The sequence below is a fragment of the Eutrigla gurnardus genome (assembly GCF_963514095.1).
Source record: "Eutrigla gurnardus genome assembly, chromosome: 4".
Lineage (NCBI taxonomy): Eukaryota > Metazoa > Chordata > Actinopteri > Perciformes > Triglidae > Eutrigla > Eutrigla gurnardus.
Window position 1 is genome coordinate 12,801,103 of NC_139918.1, and position 12,168 is coordinate 12,813,270.

The window sequence follows — 12,168 nt, forward strand, 5'->3', positions numbered from 1 at the left end:
GGAAGCCACAAGCTGCATAAGATGTTGAATGCGTGGGGAAAAAAGTGTTGCCATTATTGTTTTGTTTTGTGTCCCTCCCTGAAAACATGAATATTAAATCTGGTGGAAATGCAAGCATCTCAAGGTCATGGATGGATTACTGAGCAGGCAGACACAGGTCCAGGGGCCCAAAGTGTCAGAGGCCCCTGACAGGCATCACCTACGAAATGTCTCATAAATAACCTGCCTTGAAGCTCTGACTAAGTTTTGGTGTGGATCTTGAGACATGACACTGAGTCTAGTTAAACATAGTTACTCAATAGGAACATAATTGACAGTAGATCCTAGAAATGAGTGTGGTACCCATTTCTGGTTATTTGAACTGAGTGGGAAGGAACGCCCTTCATATATTAAATATAAATTTATAGATTTCAGGATCTGACTAATTCACAACAAATCCACCAAGCTGCATTAAATTACTAACCAGAAATAGAAATAGGTAGGGTCAAAGTCAGAGTAACCTTTTCCAGAAAACATGTTTGTGACATTAAGAGAAGAAGAAGAGGTGGGAGAGAGGATGTGATTCACCGAGGACAGCATGTGACCACGTGTTTCACGAAAAGATGTTTTCTCCCAATTTACAAAAGATAAGGCGGGGCAACGCAGAGTGAGCAGGTAGACTCTTTCAGTGTACAACAGGACACGTGATGTGAGCGGTCCCTGGAGACACAGTTTGTCTGCAACATGAATATGAAAGTTGACTTCAATATGATTCAATATGTGAGAGAGACTCGAGCAGATTTCTCAATCAGCTCAGCTGTTCAAGTAAAGTGAGACAAGTTTTTTTCCCCCGGTAAAATAGGATGTTTGTGAACGTGAGCCAAAGTCAGTGGGAACTCGATGAACCTGGACCAGCACCATACTGGTCCAGGTCAGCATCACAGTGTGAAAAAGGCCTCAGAATCTCTGAATCATCCTCCCAGGCAGGGTCAGTGTCTGGGAAACACTGCAGGTTCTCTTGTTATTGTGGGCAAGAGTGAGACCTCCAGCATAACCAGTGGGTGAGGTTTCACCTCAAAACCTGCTCAATTATTTTACACTATGAAGAATCAAGAGCATATTACCAAACACACATATCCAGTCCCTAGCTGTACTTCATGATCCATTATGATGAATCAACTAAACGCAATAACCCATTCAGTATTAAAGGGAAAGTTCACCAGTTTCAATCAATGAACTCTTAGTGACAACGTAACCACAGGGACGTCATCAGTGACGAAATAAAACTCAGCTATAAAACATGCCAAACACTAAATTATGAAGATGAATTCCCGTAACCGGTCAAAAATGTTCACGGTAAACGGATTAGACACACTTACGGCTTTCAAGAAACTCCAATGCAAACGCATCCACATCATTATTAGACACACAGAGCAACTGACGTATGTCCCACACCAGGCCGGGTGGGAGGGGGAGCTGGAATGGTGAAACAAACACAGGACTTGTTCATGAATGTGTGACACCAAGACAACATTGATTATTTGACCATAGTTTTCTTACATATTCTAAGTACTTTACTAACACCAGTTATGTAACAAACAACAATATTTTCCTCAACTTAACCCAGTTTTGTTGCATATGTAAACCTAAAAAGTTCATCTATGTTGTAAGTTTATTTTGTAAGGACATGTAACGAGCTGAAACTGCCGCTGGAGGGGAAACTAGAGTGTCATAGTTTGAAGTGTAGCACCACTAGCCAAGTGTCCGTATTTGATGGGAGACGTACAATTTGAAAACATCTTCATGTTTACTTCTTCTGATGAAAATCCTTTATGACCCCGGTGTTTTTTAGAGCTAGCAAGAAAAGTCATGACTCTGCGGCATTGATTTGAACCATTTTTTAATTTATTATTTTTTTTAAATGTTTCTCAAAAAGCGCAAGACTATATAGTCATATTGCTTTTTTAATATATTGTTTTTATGTGTGTTATAGAGAGGACTAAATGATGATGAATGTTTACCCAGGATGCTTTCCATATGAGGTGAGTGATTTGTTTATTTGTTTGCGTAAATGTTTGCAGGTTGTGTCTTTGATGTATTTATGATAAATTCACACACATTTATGGGTTTGAAATCCATCATTCATTTCTAAGGATCTGTTTAGATCTCCCTTCAAATGTTTTTAAAGTAGAATATAAAAAGCAACATTAAGATTAATATGCCAACTTACATGAAAACATACTGGATGACAACTTACTGGATGCTTTCATCATTTTTATTTATTTATTTATTTTTAAATGATTTGTTTCATGTGTAATCTGTAAAGCACTTTGGGTTGCCTTTAGGATATGAGCAGTGCTATATAAAATAATTTGCTCTTGCCAGAGCATCAAACTGATGATCTGAGGTTAAGAACTCAAAATTGTTATGATCACCCCCTAAAAATATGATCATCAGTGGAAAAAGAGGTTGTGGTATGAGAACTTGATTTGACCACAGCCGGATAAAAAGGTTGTTGAGCTTTAAAACTGCAACAGACCCAAAATCAAACTGTGTCAACGGGGAAAGGTGTAGGTGTGTAGGTGTGTGTGTGTGTGTGTGTGTGTGTGTGTGTGTGTGTGTGTGTGTGTGTGTGTGTGTAGCAGTAACTCACTGGCTCCTCTGTTTGTGATGGCCTTCCATCAGCTTTCCTTTTGAAAGTCTGCTGACTGAAAAACAATGGTTGTCTCTGATAGTGCTTTGCATGTATTTTCTTCATATTCTCAACAATATAATCAAGCAAAAGATGCGTGAGGACTCAAGCTGCTGCTGATTTTGAAATTTTTTTTTTGGAATGGCCATCAGGGGGTGACTCCTGTGGTTGCAAATAGAAGTATAAGATTGTATGGAAGTCAATGAGAATATGTCCCTACTTCTCACTTGATTGATTATCTCAGTAAACATGAGTTCATGGTCTCAATCGCTAGTTTCAAGTCTTCTTCAATACATCATGATGTTTATTTAGTAAATTATGGTCCCATTTAGTTCCCCTACAATGTCTTATATAGCGAACAGTTGTACTTAGCTCCACCCCCTCCCTTCTGGTTGCAAAAAAACCAAGATGGCGACGACCAAAAGAGATGGTTTCGGCCAAAATGCAGAACTGGTGGCTTCCATACCAGTGTCCACAAACAATGAGTGACATCCTGGTAACTGCGTTACTACGTGTATACAGTCTATTGTGTTGGTGTAGTTGTGTGATATGGTATAAAAGTATGTCTTTGGTCAGAGGTTTTCAAGGCTCAAGTGAAGGGAAATCATAATGCTACATACTTTTCGACAACCGTGTGCTTCCAACTTATTGCCTACAGTTTGTGAAAGACCTTCTCTTGTTTCAACGTGACATCGCCCGAGACAGGTTCATAAAGAAGTAGTTTTCCCTCTTCGGTGTCGAAGAACTTGAGCCCTGACCTCGAGCGCCACCCAACACCTTTGGGATGAACTGGAGCAGGAAGTGGAGTAAATCCCTGCAAATACATGTTTTTTTTTTGGAAAGACTCCCAGAAGATTGGAGGCTGTTATCTCACCAGATTAATACCGCACATAGCATATGGGTATTATAGTCGGGTATCCACATGCCTTTGGCCATATAGTGTGTGTTATTGTTGTTCAGTCACAAATTACCATACAATGATCAATTTCAAAGTACATCTTTTGTCAATATCACGCAGCCCCGCTCTTAACACTCTGCATAATGTGTGACCGTTGGCACCGTTCAACCACAAAATACGGGTCATGTCTGGATGGTTACCCACACAACCCCGGCGGGATTCGCTGCTCAATGACCGATCCTAAACTCTTCGAGGTCGGTGGCGAACCATACCAATCTAGAAAAACTTTTTTTCAAATGTCCCCATATAAGCAATTTTAGTGCTTAACGAATACGGACGCGTGTAATAAATGTGTACATTTTCAAAAATATTCCACTTATTTTATTGCCTTCAGTATTGCAGCACAATTTGGAGTGTAAGCAATAATATCTGTATAACGCTGACATGAAACAATACTGTCACTATATGTAATACAAGTCCAACATTTAAGAATAGCCGGTCATATAAATCATTCAGTATCTAGAGGGAGTTTCTTTCTTTTCCTGCACATTGGCTAATAGGAGGGAGGAGTGTGTGTGTGTGAGTGTGTGTTGTGGGAGGAGAAAGGGAGGAGTGTGTGTGTGTGTGTTTGTAATGACGGGGGGAGGGGACAGAGAGAGAGAGAGAGAGAGAGAGGATTTGTGGCATGTAGTTTCTCAGCTGTCATTAGGCGCAGATGACACACATGAAGGTAATCTAGCAGAGAAAAGAGCGGAAAAGAGGGTGTGTGTTGTGAACTGCTGTGTTTACCGTGTGTGTGCGTGTGTGTATGTGTGTGTGCGTGTGTGTGCATGGTGTGAAAACCAGTGCGTCCGCCTGGCCGGCACGGGATGGTCGGCCGGCTCTGGACTGGTTATGGACTGGTTTAACCAAGGCAGAGGTAAGTGACTCTCAGCCTTTATTCTCAGGTTTTGACGGGAGATGTTTAAGCTATATTAATATTCATGGCTGAAGTGTTTAAAATGAGTTTGTTAGATGGAAATGTGCGTGTTACACTGTTTACTAACAAAACTGAACAAACCCTTAACAACTGAAGTTGAGTCACGGTGTTGAAGCACCTGTCAGTCACTTTGGGAGTCATATAAGGTTCCACCCACGTGACACATTTTAATTCTGAATTGTTATAACATGTAATGCTCTTCTGACTCATTTCTTATTATGTAATTACAAACAAATATCTCAATTATTGTAAACCACAAAACAGCTTAGTTTAAGTCATTATTATGATTATGTCCAACTATTTATTATTAAGATGAGTTTGATGCTCACAGTATGCGAGACTCAGTCAGACTTGGACTTTGAGCTGTCATGTATTATTGTGGTTTTGACTTAGAGTGTGTGTGTGTGTGTGTGTGTGTGTGTGTGTTGTGGGGGAGTGGTTATGAATGACTGGTCACACACACACACACACACAGACAGAGTGCACAGTCAGCAGGCCTGGAGCTGCTCTGTCACCTGAGGTCTAACCAGCCAACTGTTTACTCAGTTTGCTCGGCTTCAATAACAACTGTTGTTAGCACTCATTCAGAAAGCAGCAGGTTTGCTAAATGTTGCCGCTTCTCCAGTCGAGAGAACAACATTGTTCACAGTTTTACAAACTCGGTTTGAGTTTCATGATCAGTTCACAGTTTGGGTCACAGCTTTTAATGCCGACATTAATGAGGTGTTAGCTGTGTGTTAATAACGGTTTGAATTTGTATTGACACAGGATAATACATCAGAATGTTGTTGTAGCTATCCAACGTATGAAACGCATGACTCACATTGTTACACAAACGCATGCTCCGCTGCCACTTTGTAGAGGCGGGACAAATAGTTGATTCTATGATGCATCGCAATGCTTTGTTGAAGGATTCTTCATTTGAAGTGTAATCGATTATTAATACAACAGACTGCCTAACTTCCAGAGATACTGCTACGTAAAATTCACACACAGTGTTTACATTCCACCCCAAACTAACGTTAACGGGGAAATAACAGCAACCAGAAAACTACTAAACTTGTTTCCAAGCTGGTACCGAACTCTAACAGAGCCAAAAAGATGATCAAGTCTGTGGCAACTTGTATTGTTAGGGATTTGTGTCCTTACTCCACAGTGGAAAATGAAGCTCTCGTTTTCTCCTGTACACCCTGGAGCTTTTTACAGTGACACCAAACTAAAGTAAGGGAGTCACTGAGAAATGCGCGTCGAGTGGCAATAACCTGCGATCCGTGCACCTCGTACCAACAGACTCCGATGTAACTGGAACCGCCATTATATCAGTGACGACTGGAAGCTACAGTCATGTGTGCTCCAAACAAAAGCCACGTAAAACAGCCACAACTAACTCACTAAAGATTTGACGTTGGTAACCGATTTTAAAGGGGCAGTTCATTGTGTGATTTACTTGTTACAGAATGGTTTTAATTCACCTGATTGTTTGTATTAATGGGTAAAAATGAACCACATACTTCAATCTGAAATAGAGATACATCGAGATCGTGAGTTGACGATCCCCATCACTACCATTTCATGATTATTGCACAATGTGGCTTTGTGGTTGACCAAATGATGGCTGACAACATTGCTCAGAATCTTCAAAAACCAGTGGTGGACTGTATGTTACAGGCATCAAGTCGCTGGGCTGTGACTGTATGTTAATTTTCATGCAGATAAGTCGATCAGGGAGTTGAAGAGGGAGTTTGACCGAGAGGCCAGTAGAACAATGTGGAACTCCGGCAGTGTTTTTGCTTTCGCTTTGTGACTCGCCCTATCAGTTAATTAATCTCTCGTCGGTTGAGTCATGGCATCAGATGCAAGCTGTGTTGATATCCAACTTGTCAGTGTATTACAGGATTCAGCATCATTTATCATCAGCAAGGAAATTTCCGGAAACGTTGGGTGTGAAAAATGTCCCACACAGTCGTGTTCTCTGGGCCTCTGGTGTTAAGAGGGGAATCTAAATGTCCATTTAGTTTTGTGGTTAATATGTCTTAATATCACAAAGAATCCTCGTCTATCGGAGTTATTTACAGTCGCACGTTGCTCAAAGTGTCACGAGTGAAACGAACCATGAATCCTGTCTTGCCCATTGACCCGATTAGTAAGCTTACTGCATTATGTGCAGAAAAAGGTGGAACCCCTTTATTTCCATCGCTGTCCTTTTACATGAAATCGTACTGAGAAGCTTGATTTGAGAAAGTCGTGAGGCTTCATGCTCAGGGATTTGTTTCCAGATTGGGCCACTGAATGTTGTATGTAGCACACCACTTCAGCCGCTACACAGAGCATGACGGGAGGGTGTCACTGATAATAAGCAACGCCCCCTCTATCTCTCTCGGTACAAGCTTCACTGTCTAACTGGCCTGGATTTTACACGTTCAAGAGTCCAGAGTTTAACCTCTGGACCCAGTTTGAACATAAATGTTCTACTACTGTTTTTTTCCCCTCACTACATGTGATCCTGTCGTGTTGGATCAGGATATACGGGCTATGTTTGTCGTAAAGTTCCTTGAACTCTGTGAGATGAACACAGTTCTTGGTGGTTTTATTATTCTGTCAGTTTCATTTTCAATGAGAAGCGAGATAATGGGTGTTGGAGATTGGTGCACATTAAATTGCGTTTGGTGTGTGTTTTTCATATGGAAGAGCATTGGTGATGTGTTTCTGTTAATGTGCCTCGGCGCGTGTATTCATAATTGAGTTAGCATCTAGGCAGCCATGCTCAATGTTATTGATTCCAGGCTATAATCGATCGGGGCTCTCACATTACATGAAGCTGCACATGCAGCTGCTGGCTTCAACTGGCCTGCAAACAAGCCATCTATAAACAGTTTATATTAAGTCATAAAATCTGTATCTGTTCTTTACCTTTTGATGCTATGACCCATTGCTCTGGCGTTTCATCGCTGCACTTGTCGGAGATCAGCTTTTAATCAAACAGCTGATTTTTTTTCGTCTTTCTGTTGATGCAGTGTGAGTTTCTTTATGTGGCACTCTTTTTGTTCTCTTCCCTTATTTTGCAAGGGAATTATATGAATGAAAGCTCGAGGTGATTTATCAGTAAGCAGTTGAAATCATCATTCACATAATATGGATATTTTCTACTGAGTTTGCATGTTCCTCATTTAGCTGTGGCTCCAGCTAATGCTAATATGATAACAAGATTTAAAAGTGAAGACTTCCAAAAGTCCATGTGACACTAAATCATTCAAAAGTTGACCTGTAGTGTTATTCAAATACCAGTTAGTCTGTGTTTGTTGTGACTGTGACTGGTGGGGTGGGGGAGGCTGGTTAGCTAATAAAGGGAATGGGCTGAAATAGGTCAATGTGTACAGCTTGAATTTTACGGCGACTCTCACTTCACAGCACACAGAAAAGGCGTTTGCTTTCCATTCCAGCACAATGGTGGCAGGAGTCATTGGAAGCTTTGACAGCAATTAAATTAAAAAAGGGCCAGACTGCCAGGTGGCGAGAGATGGCGACTGCTTTGTTGTCATGATGACAGACCTTTAGATTTTAGAAATGAATTGGTTGAGTGACTGACAAACTCCCGGTTTCAAATATTAGAGTGAAATTTGAATTTCAATGTTTAGTGACCAAACACCGAATCACTATTCAGCTAAAATATTTGATATCAGTGTATACACACTTTTACAGAAAAAGTATTCACTTTTTAAAAAACCCGTGGCTGGAGGCTTCATGGTTTCGGGTTTTGCATCCGTTTGTCACACTTTGGTGAATGTGATATCTCCAAATTTGGCACAAACGTCCACAATTTCACACAAATGTCTAATAGGACAACATTATGACTGAATTCGTAAAGATATATATGTTAACTGCAACTTGAATGGTTGATGGAGGCACAGAAGCAAATTTAGTTATTGAAAGTTATTCAAATTTGAATTTGTTACTTATAACTGTATTCATATAACAATTTTGCCTGGTAAAATCACAAAATACAACTCGTTTCTCATAAATGTGTGTTAGCAGGGCTGGACAGAAGGGTATGCCATAACCATTCTGAGAAATTGGCAATCGATTCTTGGGCTTTGGTTGCCATCGGTGGCAACCACTTTTTAACATATAGCAAACGGGGACAGCAAATAGCAAAATGTGAAACCCTGAAGCAAATACCGCAACTGGAAAATGCTACACATTCGTTGGTTTGTTTACTCGCAAAGCAAATAAAGTTGTTTGACTGTTTGCCTGAAAGTTCGACTAAACCTTCAACATCACAAACAAATGTGTAAATTGATTCAACTGACAAAATAACCAGAGAAACCTGAACGAAAACAAGGAAAGTAAATTTGTGAAGTCTTGGGAGCCTAAGTATCCCAGCATCCTTGAGCTGGGCGGACAATTCTACTGTAAAGCGTGTACAACACCTCGAGAAGACGGAGGTAGCACATCCTCCAGAACCGCTGGGCTGGACGAGCGCCGGGGTCCAAGCCACAAGAGTGGACAGATCAGACATAAACATAACATAATGAGGTGGAGGCTGCAAGAGTTGCCTTCACAACCATTCACCAGATTTGAATTATTAGGCCAATGCAGAATACGGTGGAGCTAACAGCTAAAGAGTTCACCGTTTATCACAGCCTGAAAGCTAAATCCTCCACAGCAGTCGTAGCTAGCGTTAGCTAACTTTAGCACAGCAGCTGTAGCTACCATTAGCACGCCTGCAGCCAGTGTACAAACAATCTAACTTTACCCTTAATAGACAGCAAAACACTGAGTGAAGCATTGCAAACTTCATCAACGAGATTACATGATTAATAAGCTCGCTGGATACGTTGTTGGAGATAACTGGGCTGTGATAACAGTCTTAGTTGGCTTCACATTTTTACTAGCAATAGCCAACACTCAGCCACTGGCTGCACCTGAAACTCCTCACCAACATGATATTTAGTATCCACAACACTGTGTGACATTTATTAGTATGTCCAACACCTGACTATGCAACCAGTATTGGTAAATTACAGACCATTAATGGGGAAATATCACAGTATGACATATAGAGGTGCTAACGCAGTGGTGCTGCTAACACCACATTAACAAAACAGTAAGGAAATCACGTGATCCGCCCGCGTCATCAACAACATGTCGCGTGGTGACTGACTGACAGGTCGAGAGAGCAATTGATTTTATTTTGTGTTTAAGAAGATGATCATGAGGTTGAGAAGATTATCTGCAATTAAGTACATTGACCACACATAGTCAGATACTAGTTTTCACCTTGTTTCCTGGTTGTCAGCAGGGATGGGTGAAGGAGTGCCTTCTACTCTGCAGCCTAAGTGGTTAGTTTAGTTTAGTCCCTGAATCCTCGACTGTTTTTTTTCTAATAGGAGACAATAAAGTAACCTGAACTCTAATGAACCTCGTGGTGCCAAAAAAGCAGCATAACAATTTTTCTGTTTGCATTTTCATATGTGTTTTGTGACAGTGCTCTTTGTAGAACTATGAAGTATGTCTTTAAAAGTTGAACTTACCTTGTAGCAGCATAGATGTTGTTGCCTCTGATGTGATCCAGAGATATAAAACCGGACAGATCAACAAAATGCTTGTTGTCCCTAGAAACAGGCGGTAAGCCACCAGCTCAGAGCAGCATCACCGTGGCACCAAACAGCAGAGGTGTACATAAAGAGATTGGACATATTGATGCGGACACACCGACGCACAGACATGCACGGACACACACACGCAACCACACACACAGATACACACATGATGCAGCAGGTCCTCAGTGTGGGAGAAGCCAGGGTTCTTAATCCAGCTGCAGCAGGGTATTAAATCTGCTTTATGTTTGTATGTGACGGGAGGGTTTGCTGGCTTAAGGCCTTTACTGCAGCCTTGAGAGAAGCTTAGGCATCAAAGGGAGGAGGGTCCTACCTCTCGCCACTTTTGTCAAACCCACCGCTGTCATGGTTACATCTACAAGTGCATCTACTTCTCTTGCTTTGGTCCACTGTTTTCTATTAAAGCTGCAGGTGGAATTATCTCGTTGATAGTTTGCCTCCTTTTAGTGTTTTTAATGACCAATCAGAGCAGAGGATTCTCTAACACAGCTGTCAATCACTGCTCGTGAAGCTGGTGAACTACGTATCAACCTGTCAAACCGGTGATCGGATCTAATACGACTCAAGATTCGGTTTCTGCATTATATATTTCTATTTTTAATTATTTATTTTTACATGTTAAAGTTGCAGAGAGAGTGCACATTAATAGACATTAAGGAATAAGCACTTACATCACACACATCTCATAAAACACATGAATTCTTAAAAACAAGGACAACATAAATCGTGAAACAAAAGCACACTACTGGTTATTTAGAATCTGCTCACACACTTTCTTTCTATTTCTCTGATTTAAAATTAATTAATGTGTTTAGAAACATATTTAGCTGTAAAGTGAGAATGTTTGCTCCGGCTGGTGGGTAGTGCTTGCTCTGGTGTTTTCAACATGGTCACTAAAAAAGACAAAAACATTTGTCAAAAAAAACAAAACATGGTCACTAACTTTGCGTAAATTACTTAAGATTCAGATACTTTCCACTATCCCTGCAGAAATACATTCGCCTTAATTGTGTGCTGTCAGTCAGTTACATAAGACAGTGTGGTCAGTGTTATTTTATTAACATGCTCAAAAACTCACTTGTTCTGCAACATGGGGCCCGAGGATGACTCATTACTGTAATAACAACCCATAGCTTTACTTCCATGACAACTATCATTTGTCTCATGACTCCCAACCATGTACTCAGCTTACCAGCCATTACCCATTGTGCAGTGTTTCTTGAAATATTCTTACTTTCATGCACTTTGTGTGCTAACTTGTTATAAACTTGTATTATTATTATTATTATTATTATTATTTAAACAGCCACTCATATTTACTGCTCAATATGTTGCACTACTTTATTTCCATCTCCTTCCTCCAACATGACCTCCATCTGGACGTAACCTGACACCTACTGGCTTCCTGTCACCTGTAACAAACCAGGAAGTAGACAGCGATATTCCTTAAAAGCTGAACAAACCAGAAAGACAGTTCATAGTTAAATAACTGCTGAACCCATATTGGCGCCACTGTCCTATGTACTGCCTGCAGACATGAGGGCAAAACACAATTAACTAATGCATTTTTATTTTTAAGCAAAGAGTTTTTAAGCCAAAATAATTCTCAGTGTTCACATCAAAATGACACTTTAATATGATTGCTGTAAAAGATGGTCTGTATGATAGATTCTATATGATTGCAGAGGCGTCACTGGTGGCAGGGTTTCTCATTCTCCATTTCCAAGACCAGCTTTTCAAAATGAAACCACTATCACATGAAAATGCCCAATGTGGTGCCTTTAACAAGTAAACGGAATCAAAACCTACCGGTGTAAGCCTCACCCTGGCTGTCACTAGTGGTTTTTCAGGAACCCAAAACAAAGAAGCTGATGAGCGACGGTTTCTATTGGTAACAGAGTCCACTTAAGCAGGCTGTGATCGATCCTGAGCAGTAATTCCTTAATGGCCGGTTTGACCCTCTGGCCTCGTCTCTTCTGGCCGGCTCAAATTGTTTTCAAAT

At 40.7% G+C, this 12,168-nt stretch overlaps 1 protein-coding gene across 3 annotated transcripts in view; it reads left to right on the forward strand.

The window, feature by feature from the left end:
* The window catches only part of LOC311012646 (nuclear receptor coactivator 2-like), a 52,113-nt gene that overhangs the window by 7,969 nt on the left and 31,976 nt on the right, over positions 1 to 12,168 (forward strand). For 2 of the 3 annotated variants that reach the window (XM_084008221.1, XM_084008223.1), the window contains exon 1: positions 4,269 to 4,488. The gene's annotated coding sequence lies outside the window, so the exon portion shown is untranslated. Of the gene's footprint in view, positions 1 to 1,972; positions 2,022 to 4,268; positions 4,489 to 12,168 lie in introns of those variants that run through there. The other variant, XM_084008222.1, reaches the window with a different exon arrangement.